Source organism: Callithrix jacchus, chromosome 20, assembly GCF_049354715.1.
Source record: "Callithrix jacchus isolate 240 chromosome 20, calJac240_pri, whole genome shotgun sequence".
NCBI lineage: Eukaryota > Metazoa > Chordata > Mammalia > Primates > Cebidae > Callithrix > Callithrix jacchus.
Window position 1 is genome coordinate 22613030 of NC_133521.1, and position 22222 is coordinate 22635251.

General features: G+C 43.2%; 1 protein-coding gene across 2 annotated transcripts in view; it reads right to left on the reverse strand.

Annotated features, from left to right (window-relative positions):
- The window catches only part of CDH11 (cadherin 11), a 171977-nt gene extending 150304 nt beyond the window's left edge, over window positions 1-21673 (reverse strand). For both annotated transcript variants that reach the window (XM_008985987.4, XM_035282234.3), the window contains exon 1: window positions 21490-21673. The gene's annotated coding sequence lies outside the window, so the exon portion shown is untranslated. The remainder of the gene's footprint in view (window positions 1-21489) is intronic.
- Between the last annotated feature and the right edge of the window lie 549 nt (window positions 21674-22222).

Here is a 22222-nt window from a genome sequence, read left to right on the forward strand (position 1 = left end):
CAAGATTGTTTAAGTCTTTCACTCAGTCTTGCCAGAAGCTAGGCTACTCCATGAGGGCAAGTCATGACTTGTCCTCACAGCAATGACTTGACCTCAAGCAGGGGTAATATGAGTTGCCAAGTTCATTGCCCTCATGGCAATGAGCTCTTGGAGTGCACAGTTGTGTGGAAGAGTAGAGTAAAAGTGAGAGCTGAAGGTCAGAGGGCTCTGCACAAAGAAAGGCAAAGACAGCAGTTAGGAGATTAAGGACACATCTCAGAAAAAAATAGGGCAGAAAACTTTGACAATGGCAAAAGAATTAGAAAAATAGATATTAAGAAAGAAATATGAGAAATGCTATCAGTAGCAACTGGCAATGAACTGGGTGTGAGGTCTCAAGGATGCGTCCTCCAAGGTTAACGTGTGATCATTTACCGCTGGTTGGAAAACTGGGTGGATAGTGTTGACATCACGGAAATATAGAATATAGAGAAATCATCATATTTAAGGGTTTGCTAAGTGAAGTTTGGGATGCAGCTTGAGGATTAGCTAGTGTTAGGATGGTGGATGCTGCCATGAAATTTGTGAATCATCTGAGGCAACAAATGTAATAGGAGAAGAGGACTGGAAGAAAATACTAAGGAAGAAAGCAAGAAGACCCTTGAGTATTTGAGTGGAAAGACTGAGATGAGTGTCCAACCAAGAAAACTGAAAAAAAAAAAAAAATTCTCCTTCAGAAAAACGAAAGTATCTTAAGAAAAGCCAAAAGATGGTGAATCTGAGGAAATTGGAGTAAAGGGGCAGACAGAAGCATCCTCCACCAGAATGACATTCATTGATGATATTCACAATGAGTAGACAATCACTCTGTCTAATGATCTCTGAGAAAACAATTGACCTCTATAGCTAACACCTCATATCAAGGAAACAGTTCTGATTTAAATTTAAATGTCTCATCCTAAAATACATATTTAGTTGCTTTCTTTATATTGTCAAAGGGGAAAAATCTGATCATTTTCTTTCTTAAAGTAATTCCTGAAATATGTGTGGGCTATATTCTTCCAGGCATCATACCTCAAAGCCTTCATCCATTACTCAGAGGAAATATGTTCTAATAATGTTTCCATTCCAACCACTTACATAAACTTGTTCTTCACGTTCCTTGGCCTCTCAGGACCCCAAGAGATGCATACCACTCTCCTAATCCATCACTACTGAGACAAACCTTACTTCCAAGAAGACACCAACCAATCATGAGGAGAGACAGGCATACACAGGCAGGGCACCACAGCCAGAGGCCCAGGTTCTTCTCTGGGCAGAGCCCTGACCTCACATGTGATGCTGGTCAAATTTCCTTTCTTTTTTGAAGCTCTACTTCAACATTAGTGGACCGAACTCCCAGGACAATCGTGGGCATTCCATGTCATCAGTTTGGGACAATGTGAATTGTGATACTAATACCTTGCCCCCACTTCCTACCTTCGTTTATTCCTTCCTGCTTCCTCATTTTTATTTTTCATATTTTCCTTCTTCCTCCCTTCTTCTCTTTTCTTCCTACTCACCACTTTGTAGGCCCCCCATTATACTGACTACCAAGACCATCACTACCATCTTCCCTTGAGCGGTGCTCCTCAGCTGAGTTGATGACTACCTTCCTCAAGCGTCAAAGCCACTTCCCAATACATCACATTGCCATGTTACTATCAATCACATTTATTACTACTAAAAATTATTCTGTTCACTTGTTTGCTTTCTATGGTTCACTCCCTCAAACTAAATATAAGACCCATAAGAGTAGATGCTGTGTCTACCTTGTCCACCCTTACATCCCCAGACCACCTGATTTTCAGTGTATGCAACTTTTGCTAAATGAATGAATGGATGGATATTCTAATAAATGGGTGGATGGGCAGATGAGATGTTCTTAGTCTGATGGGTTTTTGTTGTTGTTGTTTGTTTCAGGGACATCTTTACTCACAGTTATGATGATATATTGCATTCATACAGTGTAGACATGTGTTCTTAAAAGTAAAATTATTCTCAGGTTGCATAATAGGATTAAAAAGTGCCAGATGATATGTTTTGCACAATGACTGCAAGTTCACACCTCCAAAAGATGCCTGCAGACAATGGCCAATAAGACCTTTAAGGAAACTTCTGACTCTAAGAACCATATATTGTTTGAATTGAAACAACTCTAAAAATCTCAGTTTCAAAAAATTCATGTTGAAAATCCATTTCTGCACTGATTTCTGTGTAGCTATAGACTCAAAATCTTACTCCCAATTTGTCTCAGTGAGTCAATAGAGGAAGAGAGTATGAGGAAATATTTCTAATGGAATCATGTCTCTTGCAACATCTTCATATACCCACAAAAATCACTTACCTCCCTCTTGGGAAGCCTGTGGAGGAGACTCTTACTTTGGAGAACTCCAGCAAATCACACCTTCCTTTACTCATGCCTGTAATTCACTGACTCTGGGCTTGCCCATGACCTTGGCCTGTAGCCAAAGGGATACAGACAAGCATGACACAAACAGAACCATAAGCCCCTTTGCACGTTGAGACTTTTGTCTTTCTGAAACATATGCTCTTGAGATTTCTCCTTTCCAAAGCCAACCACCATGCTGTAAGTCAAGTAGCCCCATGAAGGGGCCATGTGTTAGAGACCCTGAAGCTTGTGTCAATGCTAGCTCACCCACACCTCTGAAAGCCATGATTATCCCTGGTTGCAGGTAAGAAACACTCTATTCTTGGCCATCCCCTTAGTATGGATCCTTCTGTTAAACCCAGCTTTGGGGTGGAGACTCAGGACAGAAGCAATGGAGCAAAAAATGCAGGAAGATGACTGTGGTTTCAAAGTATGGAGGCATTATAAAAACTGAGCATTATCTATGAAGATATTTTGGCTCTCTACTGCTGTCTATCAATTCGCCCACAATAACTGCAACCTGGAGCCATCCCATCTCCCTGTGTCCTCCTCTGGTCACCCTCCACCCAGCACCTGCACCTGCATGTTCACACAGGTGCCTACCACGTGGCCCAAGCACCACAGCACACCTCCTCTGTGCTCATAATTTTTGCATTCCGTTGAAACTCTCTCTAAAGTTCGCAGAAATCTGATTTCCTGGATAACCCGGGCCTTGTAAGCAGCTTGGTTTATTTAGTTATCACATTTTCTTGGTTAGCTTTGGCTCTTGCAATGTGCTAGATGCTTATTTAGAATATAAATACATGTTTTAAAGAACTGTGTATGAAATGAGAATAAGCATGAGACAATGTAAGAGAAAGTGTTATAAAGTCACTGATGCCAGGTGGTAACAGAATTGGTATGTTAATGGTATTATTGTTTCATCATCTTTGCAATAATCACCATCATTATTAAGGTATTGTAGAAAGAGGCCTGCACGGAGAGATAAAATATGTAAAATCTGAATTTAAGTTCTGCATTTTACTAGCTTATATGATGATAAGCATGTTGCATAATCTGATTGTAACTTTTTTTTGGTCTGAAAAATAGGGATGGTAGTATAGGGTTATTTTGAAGATGAATTAGATAACATGACAATATGCCCAACAGTATCTCCTTCACCAATGGTAGTTTTTTAAAAATCTGTATAAATTTATCCTTCAGAAGTTAAGGCCTGCACTACCTGTAAAGTATCCACTAGCTACACACAGCTACCGAACATTTAAAATGAGTCTAGTCTCAACTGAGATGCGTTAGTATAAAACACTCCACATTTTAAAGACAGTATAAAAAATAGGCTGGGGGCAGTGGGTCACACCAGTAATCCTAGCACTTTGGGAGGCCAAGGCAGACGGATCATGAGGTCAGGAGATCGAGACCATCCTGGCCATGGTGAAACCCCCATCTTTAAAATAAATAAATAAAATAAAAGGTCACATTAATAATATTACATTGATTATAGACCAATAACATGTTACAATCTGTTGTATTGCATTATGTTTTTGATATATTTGCTTAAATAAAATAAATCATTAAAATAAATTTCACCTATTTATTTCCCTTTTACTTTTTTTATTTGACTGCTAGAATATTTTAAATTCAATATGTGAATCACATTTGTGGTTTGTATTATTTTTTTATTGGACAGCACTGGGTTAAAGGGTTATCATAAAATTACAATTATAAACATATAAAAGCTCAAAAACAAAGGAATCAGTGGAGAAAACTGAGTTCTTACTTTCAGAGGTATGCAAATGTGATTCATGCTGGGAAAGAAAGTATTATTTATGCCAATTTCCTTTAAAAATGAAGCATAAAAGCTTTTTAAGCAGAGGAAAGATTCTCTTCCTTATACCCAGGTGAAAGTCAGGTTCAGAAGAGCAGCAATAGCTTAGTCAACTTAAGAAAAGGGAATGGAAAGGAACAAATGGGTTTGGAAACACTGAACTTGAAGACAAATTCCACATTGTCACTTACTAGCCTTAAAACCCAGAGTAAGATGTACAAACTCATTGAATCTCTTTCTCTCTACAGACCAGAAATACTGATATACTTCTAACTCACAAGGTGATAGATAGCACTTATTAAGTCCCACTATGCACTTGGCTTTTTGGGGAGGCCACTGTCATCCCAAGGTAGAGGCCTGTAATATACACATGGCCACGACAAAAGATGGGGGGCAGTGGAGTGTGTTTGGGTCTAAACCTCTGTGGCACTGCGCTTTCTGCTCTCTATTCAGATCAGTGTTTTATGGCTATCCTGGGAATGGAATGAGACAACAAATGTGAAACATATACCAAGATCATCAAAGAATAGTCCCCAATTATATTGCTGTTGTGAAGGCATAACAAAGTATAGAGAGGATATAAGATTTAAATCACTCTGTACCCCATTTGTTCATTCAAAAGAAAGACCCAAAAAGACAAGGAAATATGTAAGCTGACTGCAAATTCTGTTGTCTTGGTAGTAGCCTCGATCTCATAAGAATTAAGTGTTTGGGAAAAATACATGCATAAGTTAACTTATTAAATATAAAGCCAAAAAGAATTCTGGCCTTACAGATAACTTAAAAGCTTTAAAATCAGCTCCTGCCATCGCCAGTATAATAAATATCTGAGGTCCTCGCTGTTCTTCCCCAAATGACTTTGAATCTCTCTGTCCACATTTGCAGTACTATCATCAAGTTACAATATTTGTTTTTAATATAAAGCATACATTTCATAAAGATCGATCTATTTATATAAAGGTTGGGTTTGGTGGTGGTGACGGTTGTTTATGTATTTGTTTTTTTTTTTTTGAAAAGGCTTTAGTGTTCTCATTTTTGTAAGGGGCCCAGAAAGGCACTGAGAATTAGGAAGAGACTGAACTAAATATAGAGGGAGACTGGGGAATATTCCCAGCTGGGACAAGCCAGCTGCTAGCTATAATCCCTATGAGATTCCCAGGGGTTGCACTTGGATCTAGCCTACCAGATGACCTCCATCAACACATTCCCACAACACGAGACACCTCCCAGGTCAGCAGCCGCATCCCTCTGACTATTCAACCTGACACCTCTGCAACAGACATGATTGTTTCTGACAAACTCATTTCTTCTTCAATTTGATATGAAAATGGAAGTTGGATTAGCACAGTTTCTCATATTTGAGAGCATGTGCATGAATAGCATTTTCAGTGTTGCCTTATAGTAAACCCAACTGAGCTTTGAAAGGAGGTGCAATAATGCAGGTAAAGTTGATGTTTTCAAGATCTCCCTGCTTTGCATCCAAATCAGCACTGCAAGGTGAAAGCATGCTCAGTGGGCCAAGCTGATACAATCAATGTTGCTCTCTCACAAGCAGACCATCTTCAGAAAGAAATGTTAATCGAATTGCTTCCCATGCAAATGTAAAAACAGGTTGAACAATACCAGAAATAGTATCAATATTTTTCAACATTAAGCAAAGACAGGCAATTCTTGAAGAGTGATGCTATTTCCATGAATTTCATCAATTCACAGTCCTATCCACAGTGCTTTTCTTACTTGCTTTGTTTTCACAACTGTTCATTTAAATGAGTTGGAGGACAGGTTTGGGGGGCTCTTTGCCAGATCTGAGAACTGTTCTGAGTTTCCACGAGCCTACCATCAATTTGATGTTCATTGTCCCAGTAAAATTTTGCACCGCAGGAGCTGTGTTAGGAGAATAATACATGTATTCTCTGGGTCAAGTCAGTGTGACCAAAACTTCTTGGACTTTTTAAAACAGAGCTCAACTGCTTTTCCCAGTCTCTACGGTAGGGAGGAAATGTTCCATTCTAATCCTCTTATTCTATAAAAGAGGAAACTTGAGTCCACACTTCATGTCTCTTAATGCCATCCTAAAATTCAGTGTACATTATTCTTGATCTCTTAGAAATCTTGCTTCTTATTAATATGCATTGCAGAAGCTTTATGCCCCTTTTTGACATGCAACATACAAGCTCTTAAGGCTGCATAACAGAGAGTGGATAATATCTATCAATGGACAAACACTGAATGTGTACATCTTCTTTCAACAACCCTTTGAAACAAACTGTAAATCCTGGGTGCAAGATAAATGTTCTGACATGACACTCTTGGTGGCATCTTCCCTTCATTTATGCCAGGGCTGGACAGGAGCCAAACTCTCAGGAGAGAACATGGATCTTGGAAACACAACTTCTTTCTGCCTAACACATCTTTTTAAATATTTAAGTTTTATGAGCACATCACAGAAAACATAACACTCAGTGTCATCCTTAAATAATTCTGGGTGGGGAGAGTGCCAAGAATCCATCAATCTTGTATGCCTGAGAAAAGTCATGGGAAAAGGCTTCTGGATCTTTCAGGTCCTGAATTTAAATCATTTGCAGCTGTCCACCATGTGGTCTCAGGCTCCCATTTATGGAATTGGAAAGATGAAATGAGATAACCCATGGAAGGCCCATTCCTGGGCCCTCAGTAAGCACTTCACAATGGTCAGCAGGAAGTCTCATGGAGCTACCCTTGAAAGCATCTTAAGTCTATCTTCCTGTAACAGAGCAATGAAGAACATAGGATCTCTTGATGCAAAGCACTGCTCATCCACTTATCAGCTGCATAACACTGGGAAAAGTTGCCTAATTTTCCTGGGTCTTGATTTGCATATTTTATAAATGGATAATTATAGCTTCTACCTCGCTGAGATTGTCCTGAAGATGGACTGAGAAAATTCACAGGACATGCTGAACACATGTGTGCACAGAGTAAATGCTCAGTCCGCATCAGCTACTACAATTCTTCCACCCCAGTGCTGGCTTCATCCTCTCTACCAGGGAAGAGAGTGCCAGAGGGTACTCACAGGAGTACTCTTCCTGTGAGTTTCTCTGTTTAAACTTTCTCTATCAGTTCCTTTCAATGTCATCCAGAAATCATTTAATAAAGCATGTTTCAAATCTAGTGAAACTTCCTTGGGACCTAGGGAATAAAGTCCAAAGCTCTAAATTTGGTACTGAAAGTATCCCACAAAGCGTTTCACAATGCTGTCTCACTATCACCCTCTGCTTATAAACTCTGCTTGGGCTAAGCAAATCTGTGCATTCACATCCAGGTGTGTTTGTCTCCATGATGCCTTCTCCAGAATGCTGAGAAACGATGGTTAGAAAGTGCCATGCCAAGTGATTTGTGGAGGAAGATTTGAGAGCCAGGCCATTTTTGAGCTGGAAAGGACCCAAAAGGCCACTTTTCAGATGAGGAAACTGAGGTTAATTGGCTTTCTCAAGGCCACACAGCTATTTATCAGCAATGCCAGCATTGCAAAGGCTGATCTGCCTGGAGGGAGGGAATCACAGGACAGCCTATTAGGGAAGATTTGTCAGCAATTGGCCACAAACTTGCTGACAGGTGATCTTTCTCCAATCATGAGAAATGAGACAGAAGTTATGCACCCAATAAGAAAAAGACGCTAGTCATGTCTCTCTGTAAGTGAAAAACGTTGCTTCTCTGGCTTGCAATACAGGGCACAGGAGGAGTGGGGGTGATAAGGAGGGAACAGCTAAAATGGTGCCTCAGGATGTGATCCATTCCTCACTTCAAAGCTGTGACCTCTCAGACTGCGTTAGTCTCCTGAATAATGCTCCCAAATGCACTGCTGAGATTTGCTGGAGTTGAAGATTCCCTGCAACGCTTGCAGCAGGAATGGTGATGAATAAAATGCGAGAATCACCAGTGCATTACTTGGAAGGCAAGTGTCCCCACCTCTAAGTGCTAAATTGCAATTTTTGCTCTAAGATAATAATACTAATAGTGACAGTCCATTTATAAAGTGCTTTTTAAGCTCCCCAGAATAACAATAAAAATGAAAATTATATATTATACTATAGCAGTGTCTACAAAGAAGAGAGTGGACTGAAGTTGTTCAAGATAGAGCTCCCTTTACTACTGAAATATTTGGCAAAGTATTGAAATTTAGAACTGTTTGCATAAACGAAGCTCTTCACCCTGATTTCCAATTTGGCTTTCGATTTAAGTGTAGTTTTGCTGCCGCTGTCAAATAAATATATAGAAAAAAACTTTATGTGCTTTTAAAGTGAACAATGGAAAGTTGATTACTACTGATACTTTACCAAGCTGCCTAGAGAGCATCACCTATGTTTCATTAGTCATCCTTTGTTAGTAGTGATCTAGATTTGTGTTCATGATGACCAGACAGGGATTACCACATAGAAATTGAAATTAGCTAGGCATGGTGGCTCATGCCTATAATCCCAGCACTTTGGGAGGCCAAGGCAGACAGATCACTTGAGGTCAGGAGTTTGAGACCAGCCAGCCAACATGGTGAAACTCTATCTCCACTAGAAATACAAAAATTAGCCAGCTGTGGTGGTGCATACCTGTAGTCCCAGCTACTTGGGAGGCTGAGGTAAGAGAATGGCTTGAATTTGGGAGGCTGAGGTAAGAGAATGGCTTGAATTTGGGAGGTGGAGGTTGTAGTTTCCTGAGATGGTACCACCACACTCCAGCCTGGGAGAGAGCTAGACTCCATCAAAGAAAAAGAAAGAAAGAAGAAAGAGAAGAAAGAAAGAAAGATAGGAAAGAAAGAAAGAAAGAAAGAAAGAGAGAGAGAGAAGAAAGAGAAAGAAAGAAAGAAAGAAGAAAGAAAGAAAGAGAAAGAGAGAAGAAAGAAAGAAAGAAAGAAAGAAGAAAGAAAGAAAGAAAGAAAGATGAAAGAAAGAAAGAAAGAAAGAAAGAAAGAAAGAAAGAAAGAAAGAAAGAAAGAAAGAAAGAAAGAGAAATGCATGGCTCCAAGAGTTCTGTTCAGTTATAACTAGGTTAAGTTTGGTCAAGAAGTTTTCTCAGCTACAAAATCAAAGCCTTTATAAGATTTTACTCTCCGACCCATTAGACAGGCTACCATGTCTCAGATGCTCTGAGACCTTGGGCTTCCCCTGCAGACTTCACTCCCTGAAAGAGGAAAGCAGATTCCTTTCAAAGGTGTGTCAGAAAAGTTGTTCTGCGATGCTACGAGACTAACTCCAGAGAACTTTTTTACTTGTATGTCCTTCCTTGCTGCTCAAACTCACCCAACTATATGCACTGACAACTTTCACTGTTTACTCAATACTTGGACCAACACGGAGACCATACAGTTAAGCAGGTACGTAGACTGTCCCCTCCAGAAGCTAAGGTGTGACTTGACGCCACTTGTCCCTTCTTATCGAAGGTGTCTTCTTTCATGAACCCATCAATGCTGAGAGTTCCTACACATTCCAGCTTTTGAGATTTTTGCTTTGGCTCCATGGCTAGAGTCCATGGAAAACTTTCCCACAGAATTGGATGTGTTCATTGCAAGAGACCATTTGCCATCCACATGCCAAGCTATTATGTTGCCTTTCATAGCCACCCTTGGAAATACTACCTCATCCACTGAGCTACATTACTGGGCTTCTACCTGGGCCTTGACACCGGCCCAATATTCGCACAATGAAACTTGGACTATTCAATATTTGTTTGTTTTAAGACAGGGTCTGCATCTGTCCCCAAAAGTTGGAGTGCAGTGCTGCAATCCCAGCTCACTGCAGCCTTGACACTTCTGGTTCAAATAATCCTCCCACCTCAACCTCCCGAGTAGCTGGGACTACAGGCACGTGCTGCTGTGCTCAGCTAATTTTTGTATTTTGTATAGAGATGAGGTTTCACTGTGTTGCCCAAGCTGGTCTCAAACTCCCGGGCTCAAGCAATCTACCTGTCTCAACCTCCCAAAATGTTTAAATTATAGGCATGAGCCACTGCACCCAGCCTATTCAATGTTCACTAAAAGCTCCTTCTGCTCCAGCCTTTCAACCTTTCAGCCTTCCATTCAGCCTTTGAGAGGAAATCAAAAGCCAGATATCTCATTCAATAATGCAGCAGATATTGTCCTCATAATAGTCCTGCAAGGATACGTGGGGAAATGAACATTTTTGTGTTTCTTAGTTGAAAGCAACAGAAATAGACTTTAAGCAGCACAGTCTTTGCAGGAAAACTGAAGAAAGAGGCTCAGAAAAACCCCAGGAACCTAAGAAGGCTGGGCAGTTGGAACCACAGCCCAGACCCTGCCATAGAAGGAGAAGAGTGAAGGCACCATGGTTCTCCCGCTGGACATGGGTGGCTATGTGTTATTTTACTGCCTCTGTGGCCCATGGAAATCAGGTGCTGTACAGCCACTGCTACAGTGACTAGAATGAATTCTCCATGGCCAATGATATGTGTGTGTGTGTGTGTGTGTGTGTGTGTGTGTGTAGGGGGTAGGTGTGTAAAATACTGAATCCAAATTTAAAGCACAGGGGAGGCAGTGCTGAACTGGCATTCTAGCTTCCAGAAAGTTGATGAATCAACTCTCAAGCCATTTAGGCCTCTGGAGTAGAAGGAACTCTGTTCCTCCTATAAAGATGCTTCTTGGGGTTACTTCCTAAACACAGGAAGATGGCTCTGGGCCCATGCACCCAGATAACAGAATAAGCAAGCAAAATGACAGGATGTGCTCAATGGAATGAGTAACACATGGAATGTTGTCTTCCATGGTTCTGAATCACTCAAATCGAAGCGTAAGTAGCTCATACCATTTAACAAGACTCTGTCCCTGCTCCTATCAGGGTATTTCATGGGTTGGAAACCAACCCATAGCATGAGATTAGGAGAGATGACACATATACTGAATAACAAACTAAAGATTTAAATTTCAAAATTTTTCAGTAGACTGGATCAATGGACCAAACCCAGAAATATGAAAAGTAACAGCAGTAATAATAACAGCAACCCCATTCCACGTGCTGTTTTAAACAATTTTATAGATTAATATCATTTATTATCAGAGCTACCCTAGAAGGCAGATATTGATATTAACCCCAGTGTGATGAGGAAATTGAGGAGCAGATAAAGAGATTTGTACAGCTGGTTAGTAGCAGGGCCACGCTTGGAAGCAGCCTGAGTCCAGAGCCCGTGAGAGCCTGTGCTAACACCACTGAAGGTGACTTATCACGTCTTATGTGCACAGGGATAGGTGGGGAAATGCAGCTTAACAGCAGCACGTAAGGAAAAACAAATAAACAAATAAACTGTGGAGCATAAGTCCTCTGGGTGATGTGGCTGACAATAAAAGCTAATGTAATGTAGCCTCAGGCTGCAATAAAAGAAGTGTGTTGAAGGGAGTTGATGATCTAGAGTCCAGCTGCCTAGATTTCTGACTTCAGTCCTTTCCTCTGAGGAAGGCCACAGAAAAAAAGAGAGAGAGAAAAAATGAGGAGTTCAATCTGGAGATTTGAAGACTGGGGAGAAGGTATTCTGGAAGACAACCTAAAAAATGAATAATTGCAATGTGGAGGAAGAATCACACCTATTCTGCATAGCACCATAGGCTATATCAAAGAACATAACCTTTGGGGAGACAGTTTGGCTCAGCTCAATGAAGCATTTCCGACACTGAAGGTTGTCAATGTCTCAGTGGTTTGCGTAAGTGGGTAACGAGGTCCATATCACCAGCAATGCTACAACCACCACCAGGACATAGTACTATTGATTCAAGGACCTGATGGCAGAGTTTGTTGGTCCAGGTGGCCTCTGTGGTCTCTCCCTACCATGTAGGAGTAGAATTCTGCTATTTCTTCCCCATACCACCCTTGATCACCAAACTGGATGTGACTTGCCCTTCTGTGGCCCAATTTAATGCTTCCTTTGGGGCCCTTACTCTGTGAAGCCTTGAGTTTTAATCACCAGGCCTAGTATTTTCTGTACTGTTAATATTGTCAGCTCTCTGAAGGGAAGCCCTTGTGATTTGACCACTTCTGTGTGTCCAAGCCAGGACCTTTCAGTATTTTAATAACAAAGAAATGGGTTTGTAACAGATTTCAAACCAAACCCTGCCAAAGTGTCCTGTACAGGCTTGGCTGTGGCAAGGTAAGGATATCATTCTTACCCTGTTCTTTACAGAACCTTGGAATGGAGTTAGCAACAGGAGGTGACTATAAAGTAGAACAGAGCTGAAGGCCAGGGACAAGTGTTGCATTTTGCAAAGTATTTTCAAACAGCATATGAACTAACCCCAGACTGACCATGAACTTCCAAATAAGAGAGTCACATAAAGCCTTGTATTTAGGGCTCATAACAACTGCCCAGGGACATTAGAGGGTGAAGCTTTACATTAAAAAAATGAACTAATGATATGTTTACAATGAAATCAGAACACAGGTACAACTATTTTTTAAAAATCAATTAAAAAATGACTTTTGGTCAGGCATGGTGGCTCATACCTGTAATCCCAGCATTTTGGGAGGCTAAGTCAGGTAAATCACTAGGTCAGGAGTCCAAGACCAACCTGACCAACATAGTGAAACCCCATCTCTACCAAAAATATAAAAATTAGCCAGGTGTTGTGGCACACACTACTCAGAAAACTGAGGCAGGGGAATCACTTGAACCCAGGAGGTGGAGGTTGCAGTGAGCCGAGACTGTGCCATTGCACTCCAGCCTGGGCAACAGAGCGGCACTCCATCTCAAAAAAAAAAAAAGACTTTTGTTTGTAAATAATGAAAAGAGATTGGGTTAAGAGCTATAAGAGCTCAGTTCTTTCCATTTGGCCCTAAATTACTGTGGGACCTTGGGTAAGTCCCAATTCCCCTCTGGGTTCCTGAACCCTCATCCCTAAATGAAGGTTGACTGGAATAGCTGATGATTCAGTCAATGACTTCACACATCTGATTCCTGAGAGTTCTACTCTATTCCTGGAGTTCAGCCCTCCTTGGAGAAAGTAGTGGATCCAGTGGTTCGAAGTGGTTAAACTGTCTGCAACAGGGAACATGATGTAAGATGCCACATGGTAAAGTGGGCAATGACAACATGGAGTGGAAGCAGAGGGGAGTGATGAGGATGGTGACAGGTCTGGAAACCGCATCTCATCGGATTAGCTGACACTCCGAATGGTGGGAGCAGCCTGCTATGTTGATGGAGCTTCAGCATCTGATGCTTGGGTTACAATCCCAGGTTTGTCGATTACCAGCAGTGGAATGCTGGAATACGTGACCCCCCCCGCCACCCGCTGTAATATGCTGATGACAATCTTAACTAACTCCTGCGGCACTGTGAGTGAATCTCATGTTTTACAGAATGTTCTTAGTGCAGTGCCTGAAACTAACCGAGTGTTCAATAAATGCAGCGTTTTAACTATTAACCAATACCAGTTTCCAAATATTTACAGACCCTTCAGGAAAAGGAAAAGTGAAGGGGGATCAAAATGTAACTATTGAAAGAAAGTTACCAAAAAGGTTATTTAGGCCCCCTCTTTGTTAAAATGGAGTGCTTTTAATGACTAGAGTCAATGAATCATCTGTTCACCTCCTGGGTTCCCTGAGAGGCAGTTAGCAGGCTGTCATCAGGACGTTAAAGAAGCTATAGGATTATTGGGAAAACAAAAAAACCTGCTGAGAAGGGAGTTGGATCAGTGGATCTCAGGCGCTCCCATTATGGATAAACTTTGAGGTCTTGTAGGAGCTCAGAGTCCAGCAGTCGGTTCTTGTCCAGAGAGTGAAGGAGGCCCAGACTGTGTCCTTGTCAAGAGAGTAAAGGAGGCCCAGGCTTGAGACACACACCAAACGTAGTGGAAAATGAACATTTGGAGTCAGAGCAGGTTTGGGAAGCCAGCTTTCCTTCACCCCAGACTCACAATCTTAGACAAGCCTCTTAATTTCCCTCTGAGAGTCACTTCCCTATTTGTAAACTGGAGATGAGAGTACCTTCCTTTCGGGTGGTTGTATAGACTAAATGAGGTACCTGGGAGAGCACCCGGCACACAGTAAGGTCTCCAAAAGTTGTCTCTCTCCCTCCTTTTCCTGGGCAAATACAGGCAGATATCCCCTTTCATTGCAAGGTGCAGGCAGGAGGGAATGCCAGCCTGGGGCGAGAACAGATGACACTGGCGAGCCACAGATGGGAAACGGCAGGACAACCTGGAGGTCCCGGAGCCTTAGAAAGCCCAGCCTGGCTGCAATACTGGCTGAGAAATGGTTGGAAAACCATTCAGGACTGAAAGAGGGTGAGGACTCCGTTATTTCTAGCGTGATGCCAAATCACTGTGCTTTTGCCTGGGCCTGCAAAAGACAGAAGCCACAAAGCAAGACCAGGACTTCTTCAGCCACAGTCTATTTATGAGTTAAAATTGTCACTGCTCAAACCCCTTAAAATTCCGAACTACATTTACCTAAAAAACAAACAGAAATAGTCTTGAAATAGAGATGATTTATCAAGAGACTAATTATCTTTTGAGCTAGTCTGGACTAGTAATGAGCCCCTTTTAAACGAAAGCAAACCTGTGATGAATATCTCAACATGGCATGCTTAGCAAACTTTCCTGGTAAGATATTACTGCAGGGTAACTTACCACAGCAACCCAGATGCAAAATGAACAGAGGGAAAAAAACGCAAAGGTAGGAAGGAGGCAGGCAGTGTTCAAAAGCAGTAATTATCTCTAAAATCTCAAATCCCAAACTGCCTCTTGAATATTTTAAGTGGAAGAAGGAGGGACCACTTAAATTTACGAAATTATTCAAAAAAGGTAGGTACTAATAAACAATGCATAGCTAATTGGAAGAGGCCTCAGTCTAAAACAAATGTTCAATGCAAGATTCTGGCCTCATAATTCTAAGAAAGAACTGCTACCTGTTTTCATTAGTCCATAAAACTGAATCCCAAGCCTATTTCAGAGAGGGAAAGCAACCCCAGGACATACTGAAGGCTCACACAAGCTAGAGCTTGCACTAAATTCTTATTTTATCTTTCCAAGAATCCTAGGATATAGATATTATTATGGGGTCTACATACATTACCAAAAAGACACCTGAGTCTTGGTAGGTTATATAGTTTCTTCTTGGTCACATACATTGTAAGTTATGGAGACAAGAATCCTCACTCACAAAATATAGGGCTACACCAAAAAAACTCAGTATTAAGATAAGTAATACTTTAATGTAGTATTTTAAAAAATGAAGATTAGTTGGCCGAGTACAGTGGCTCGCACCTGTAATTCCAGCACTTTGGGAGGCCAAGGCATGAAGATTACTTGAGGCCAGGACTTTGAGACCAGCCATCAGCTGTGATCACAGCACTGCACTCCAGAGTGAGACCCTGTCTCTAAAAAAAACAATACATAATGAAGAATCGTGGGGAAAAAAAATCTATGATGAGCAAAAATCAAAATTTCCAATCAAGACAGAATCCAGCCATGTACATACATGCCTTGGCCTCATTCTCTTCACCCTCATCCTGGCCCTGCTACTGGGCACTATTGCTTCCCAGTTTGAATAACTGGTCCAAGCTTCTAGGATGCTGAAAACTGAACTTTCCAGAATTGGTTTATGGGTAAAACATTGCCAGAGATCTGAGGCAGGGTGGGTATGCAGCAATTTGACCTGCTATGCCTATCCTTACTTCCTCCACCTGTGCTCTTATGGAGAAGGATAAAGATGCATTGGTAGCAAGGACTCTACCCTAAATTCTCACTGTTTGCTCTCACTGATGGAACCTAATGAAGGCTGAAATGAGATCTCTATGTGTCTTAAACTAAGACCAGGGAGGAGCCTCCCCTGCCATGCTGGCTGCCATGTGAGGTGATGGTTGTCGTGAGGACAAAGCCGGGCTCCAGGCCATTTCCTTCAAGAAGGCTGAATGTGGAGAGCTAACTTTAATTTGTGAAAATCATTCCAGTGTAGAGAACCATGTCGGAAGGATTTCTGGCGGAGAAGTGGTGTGGAGTTTAGGAAGTGAAGGCTTTTTTTCACCTGCAGCAACCAGGAAATTTTGAGAATAAACCCCTGCTCATTCACAAATATTGTTTGAGAGGCACTTGGTGCCAGAAAACATAGAATAAGACCTTGGCTACTGTTTACTATAGTCTTTAAAGCTGTTTATATCAACTTCCTAGATTCAGCTATTCAAGTGGCTTAAATGGGGGTGGGAATAGAGAGAGAGAGAGAGAGAGAGAAAGACCAGTAACTGGCCTCCATGAGAAATAGCATCATCAGTCTCTCTCACTCTTGAGTTTCTTCCTCGTTTCCCTCTCTTCTCTCTCACATTCCTATCTCACCTAACATCCCGATGTACCAGATCTTCTGCTTGAGCAGAAACCTCGACTATACAGACTGTTTGAGCAATGCTTTATCTCAGTAAGAATCCCTGAACTCTGCAACTGTCTCAAGACTAAGTAAACCAAATAACAAGGAAATTTTGCCTTCAGTTCTAACAGTGTGCATTATTCACAAGTGCTGAGAATTTAAAATTGCCCCCTTTTAAGTTAAATAAACTGTCCAGTTTATTTAACGTGAGTTTACAAAACACTTTGTCTTGCTTTCCACTGAGTTACTTAATACTCCCTCCCATAATCCATTGGCATCGATTCCTTCCTCGTCAACTGTCTACGCATCCAACACAGCTCAGAGCTGCAAAGAATTCGGTTGCTGAATTACCAGGGACACAACTGGACTCAGTTAAGACAAAAAAATACAAGGGAGTATCCACTTAAAACAGTACTTATTTTTTAATGGAGTTTTCCTCTTGATTATAATACAGCATTAGTTTCTTTTTGCATTCTCCTTCTGAACTTTTATGACACTATCAAACAGGAGCAAACATAAATTTGTGTAGCCTGAAATATGCAATTTAATCATAAGCCATAATTTTCATATCACTGAGAAAAAAAACATCAAATGGTTATACTCCAGTGCATGAGGAACAATCTGGAACTAAATTTTACTCTCTGCTAGAGTTAGATTTTTCACAGCAATATCAAGAATGGTTTGAAGGAAATAGTAAAACATTACTATTATATTAAAACTCCAGGCCCCAAAGTGTTTACCGAAGATCAAACTGCTATTCTTTTTTCAAATTAGAAATGTCTTGCAGACATCTTCAAAATCTCACGAAAGAACAGGCAATGATATCACACTAGTCTCACACATATTTTTCTTCTTTATCCATTCCCTTCCACTTGGAGTCAGGAATGATGCTCTTTTTTGCCGAAAAAAAATCCAGAAAATCCTCCCAGATCACTGTCTCAGTGAGAGCTGACCTTGTTTATCCTGCAGCCCAGCCCCCACCCCGGCTGCTGTTCAATGTCAAGTTACAAGATTTCCCAACTTTCTAGTAAATTCCAAGGTGGGAAGAAGAGGCTCAAGGTAACAGGATCCGGCCACTAGAAAGATGCTAATCCTGACAAACTGCTCGAGCAGTAGCTTGAACCACAGCTAGATTGAATTCGGTCTCTCCTGAGAGGGCCAGACAAGGCTGGTAAGTAACAAAACGCCTTTTCATGGTGCCCTCAAAAGCAGATGGGCTCCGTGCAGAAAGCTGGAGAAGGGTGCCATTGCCCTCTAGTGGCCAGAAGTGCAATCTTCCGCGAAGGAGTTCATTTCCAGAGTTGTACAAGGCTCTCAATGTCAGGATAAAATTATAGCAGAAAGATGTCTAATTATGGTCCTCGTGTGTTTTCTTTAGTTCTTCCTGCTCATAGGAGAGGCAGTGGATGGCTATCACAGGAATCCCGATGGAACACCTCATTCTTAACTCCTACTGGTGCATCAGGATGTGTCCAATTTTCTCCAGCTTTCTTTTTCTTAATGGACCTGTTGATGTTTTTCCCCTGATCAATTAAATCACAAATTTATATAGACCAAAGATTTTTGTATATTTCAGAGGTAATAACTTTGAATTGAAAAGGCCGACAACTCATATTCTTGGTAAAAGCAGAATAGGGATTCTTGACAAATAAGGTAACTTTTTATGAAACAGCAGCCAATTCCATAAGGGAGAAAGTTATCCCAAACACATTTCAATCCCTTAAATCATTGGCTAGTCAATTTCTACAGTGCTCAATTTTCTAGGAAGAAAAAAACTTGGAAGTTCATAGTCATTCTTCAAATTTGACAATTCAAGAAAAACGTTTGCTACCTACATTCAAACTCTATTCTACTATTTTATTATTATTGAATAATTAAGTATGCCTGTGATCAAAGTGAAAACATCAATATATTATTGAAAATAAACTCCAAAGAAATTGTTATGTTTCTCGAACATCTACCTCAATACATTTGTATTGAGTATGAAGGGAGACTAAAATCAGATTTGAGATCTTGTTTAGATGGTTCTGAAAAACGGATTTAAATATAACAGATCAAAGTTTACCAACTTTGTAAGTTACCACTGCATAAGTCACAGGCATTCACAGGCAAGATTCCAAGACACACTATGCTCCTGGGAGTGCAGCACTGGCATTGTAAATCAGACCACGAGGTCGATGTCATGGCGTTTCCCATATGAGGGTCCCCAAACCAGAATCTTTACAAAGCAGCCATGTAATTCTATTCAAAGTGGAAGAAAAACCATGAATTATGAAGACAAGTGCATTAAAAGAGCATGAAATTGATCCGTATTCCCCCAAACCATGGCTTGGCTCTCCAAGTCTGTCCCCTGCCCCCTCCTCCCACAAATAAACAATCAAACATGCACATCCACAGCCACCCCTCTACAGCGGGAACGTGAGTTCTGGGACGTAAAAATATTGAGCCGTAACTAATTTTTTTTTTAATTTTCAAATTAACAAAAGATTTCATCTTAATTGAAAATAGAATTTAGGTTTCTAGTAATTTTACTGTCTGGTGTTCTGATAAGAATGCTGAATGTAATGAAAGTTCTAAAATGCTATCAAGATGGTCCACTGCTTCAGTGAGAACTACTTTAAAGCTTATTTTCCTAGTAAGCAATAAGCATCCATTTGAATAAATCTACATGTCTGGGCCTCGCCAGATTATCCAGTCTCAATCCTTCAAGGCAGGTCTTCATTCCTCCTTTCCCAGGGTTGAGAAGGGTGGTTTTCTTCAAACAATGTCATAAAATGCCCAGTTTATGCAGACTCTGAAGTAACAACTAAAATGATAGCAATAATTGTTATTAATAACAGTGCATGCCTGCAAGACATTTTAATGCCTTAATTTGCAATGTCTCAAAAGGAAGATGTAAAGATAATTCTTACTCCAGCAAAGTTTCTTGGCCTCTCAGATGCCTTTCCCAGGTCTCTATTGAAAAGCACTCACATTTCTTTTGTACTAGGCTGGATTTCAGTTTTGCACAGAGGTTCGAATTCCAGAGCCCACTGGCCAACTCTAAAACTTGGAATCCGAGATTACATTTAAAGAACTTCAGTGGTTGGAGGAGCCTCTAGTACTGTCCACTACTCTGTCCCTTTGTTTTGTAACTTTTATTCCTTTGTCCTATTGGAAGAAGACCAGGCTCCCTGTAGCTAGGGTTGGGCAGTTAATATTTCTGTGTTCTGGTGTCTGCACCTACGTATTTGTAGGAAAAACAATTCCAGGATTAACGAAAAGAAGGTCAGTCCCTTCACTTCTTTCCCAACGTATTAGGCTCTAGCGCTCAGAGCCCAGACTGACAAATGTGCTGATGCGATGCTAAAGGATCCTCGCTCCTGAGAACACATCTGCATCCCCATCCCCAGGAAATCCAGACACCCCGCAAAACCATCGATGTCTGCTGCAAGCCCAAGTGATAAGGAAATTGATCCGTCCTCTCGCCAGATTAATTATGGTAGCTTCCCTGTGATTAAAACGAAAACTTACTGCCTCATATTAAACCGATAGCCGTGATTAGAAGAAGAAAACAAGAAAAGATTTCAGAGCGATCGTAACAAGACTTCTTTAGGGGGAGACGAAGGGGAAGACTTTAGTGAAATATAGACCCTAATGCAGCAGGGTTTCAAGAACAATCCCCCACTCCCACCCCTTAGGGATGACCTGTCGTCATCATGCAGGGCTGGTATTAAATAATTAAAAGATGCAATTTCTTAATAGCAGTGTGATGGCCCATGAAATTCCTACTGCATTATCAGCAAAAGCAACAGGGCTTCTTCTAGCACCTAGAAAACCTTTCACCCGGGAGAGGCAGGCGCGTGGAGCCCCAGGCGAAAGCAGGGCCTTGGCAAAAAAGGGACATGGAAGCAGGATCCGCAGGCCTCCCCTGACCCTACTTTCTCTGGGGACTCTGCCTTCACAGCGCGGGGCGGGCCCTTCTACAGTTCCTCCGGGTTGGGGTGTGGGGAAAGGGGAGCTCTCCTCGCTTCCCTCCCCATCCGGCCGGCCCCTCCACGCTTCCCACCTCCCGGCTCGCGTTCCAGGGCAGAGCGCAGGGAGGGAGGCCGTGCGTGCCGGGAGCTGGAGAGGCTTGGCGCGCTCCGAGAGGCGGCGCAGGTTTCTGGAAGGGTTGGTTCGCAAAGTTAACGTTGACCCTGGCAGCTTTCGCCAGTCCCTAGGCAGAGGCGAGCCGGAGTCTGGGCCGCTCGTGGACCTACCCCTGCGCTGGTGGGAGCTCGCAGACTGCCGCCGGAGCTCCCGCGGAAACTCGGACTGCAGGGCTGGAGCGCACCTCAGCCGGCTGCCCCGGAAAAGCAGTCGGCGGCCCCAAACCCACGCTATTAAAGTGCGGGCAATCGCCTACCGGAGCTGGGGTCCTTCCGTTTCCCCAGGCTTTCCCGGCAGTCTCGACTGGAGGGACTGAGCCCCGGGGAGCTTTCGGCGGGGATCAGGGAGGATGGAGTAAGAACCCCGCAGAGCGCGGGCATGTCGCGGCTTTTGGGAAGCGACGCAGGGCGACTTTCCCCAGAGAGACAGGACCGGGGGCAGTCGGCGTGTCCGAGCTCTGCTCTGCAGCCTCCTGCCCCCGCCAGGTGCAAACTCCCTTCAGCCGCGGCTTCGGCGCAGACCCCAGAGGAGGCCGGAGCCGGGGAGAGTCGAGGAGCGCACATCTGGAGCCTCCGTCCCCTGCGCTGCCCGCGCCCACAGCTGGCCCCCTTCTCCCTTTCTGATTTTTAAACAAATCTCTCCCTCCCTTTTGCTTTGCATTAGTGAAGACTTCTCGACTCAGATACCACCACCACACCACACCCCAGCCAGACATTCTCTTCCAGAGAAAATCCTGCCCCCCACTCCAAGAAGCCCCAGCCAGGCGAGAGGAAGGGACTGGCGGCGCGCCTCACCTGGGGCCCTTGCGGGTGGACGCAACCTCCGGGCCGCCTGTCCCTGGCGCAGGGCGAGCGCTGCGGTGTCAGCCCCGGCCCCAGTCCCGGTCCCATTCACAAGTCAGCGGCGGCTGCTAGCGGCCCCCGCGGCATCTGCTCCTCGGCCCGCGACGTTCCCCTCGGCTGGCGGCGGCCGCGGAATGAGCCGCCGAGCGCGCTAGTGGCAGGAATGAGAAACCGGGGGGAGGTGGCGGGCGGGTGGGGGGGGGCGGGAGGAGGGAGGCCGCCTCTGGGAGGGGAGGAAAGGGCGGGGGCTGAGAGGAGCCGAGGCTGCGAGACGCAGCGAGATGGGCCTCGCAAAGGCTGCGGGGGCAGACCTGGTCCGCGCCCCTCCCCCCGGGGCCCAGCAATTCCAACCCTTGGATTCGTGGCCGCCCCTCCCGCCCCGAGGCGCGACGCTCCGACTCCCTCGGGGCTCAGATGTAGTCTGGAGCGACTGAAGTTGGGCTCCAGGGACGCACAGCCAATCAGGGAGGGCGGCGGAGGGAAGCTGGAGAGGGGTTGGGAGCCCCCATTTTCCTCCTTCCCCCAAATCCGCTCCAGCTGGCCAGGCTGGGCCCTTGCCTGGCGGGCCGGGATGGTGGTTGGGGGAAGGTATCGCCCAAGTGAGGGAAGCAATCGGGAATTCGGTAGTGCGTTCTATTCTTTCTCACTCCACCACCCCACCTTCCAAAAATCCCTCTACGTTGGC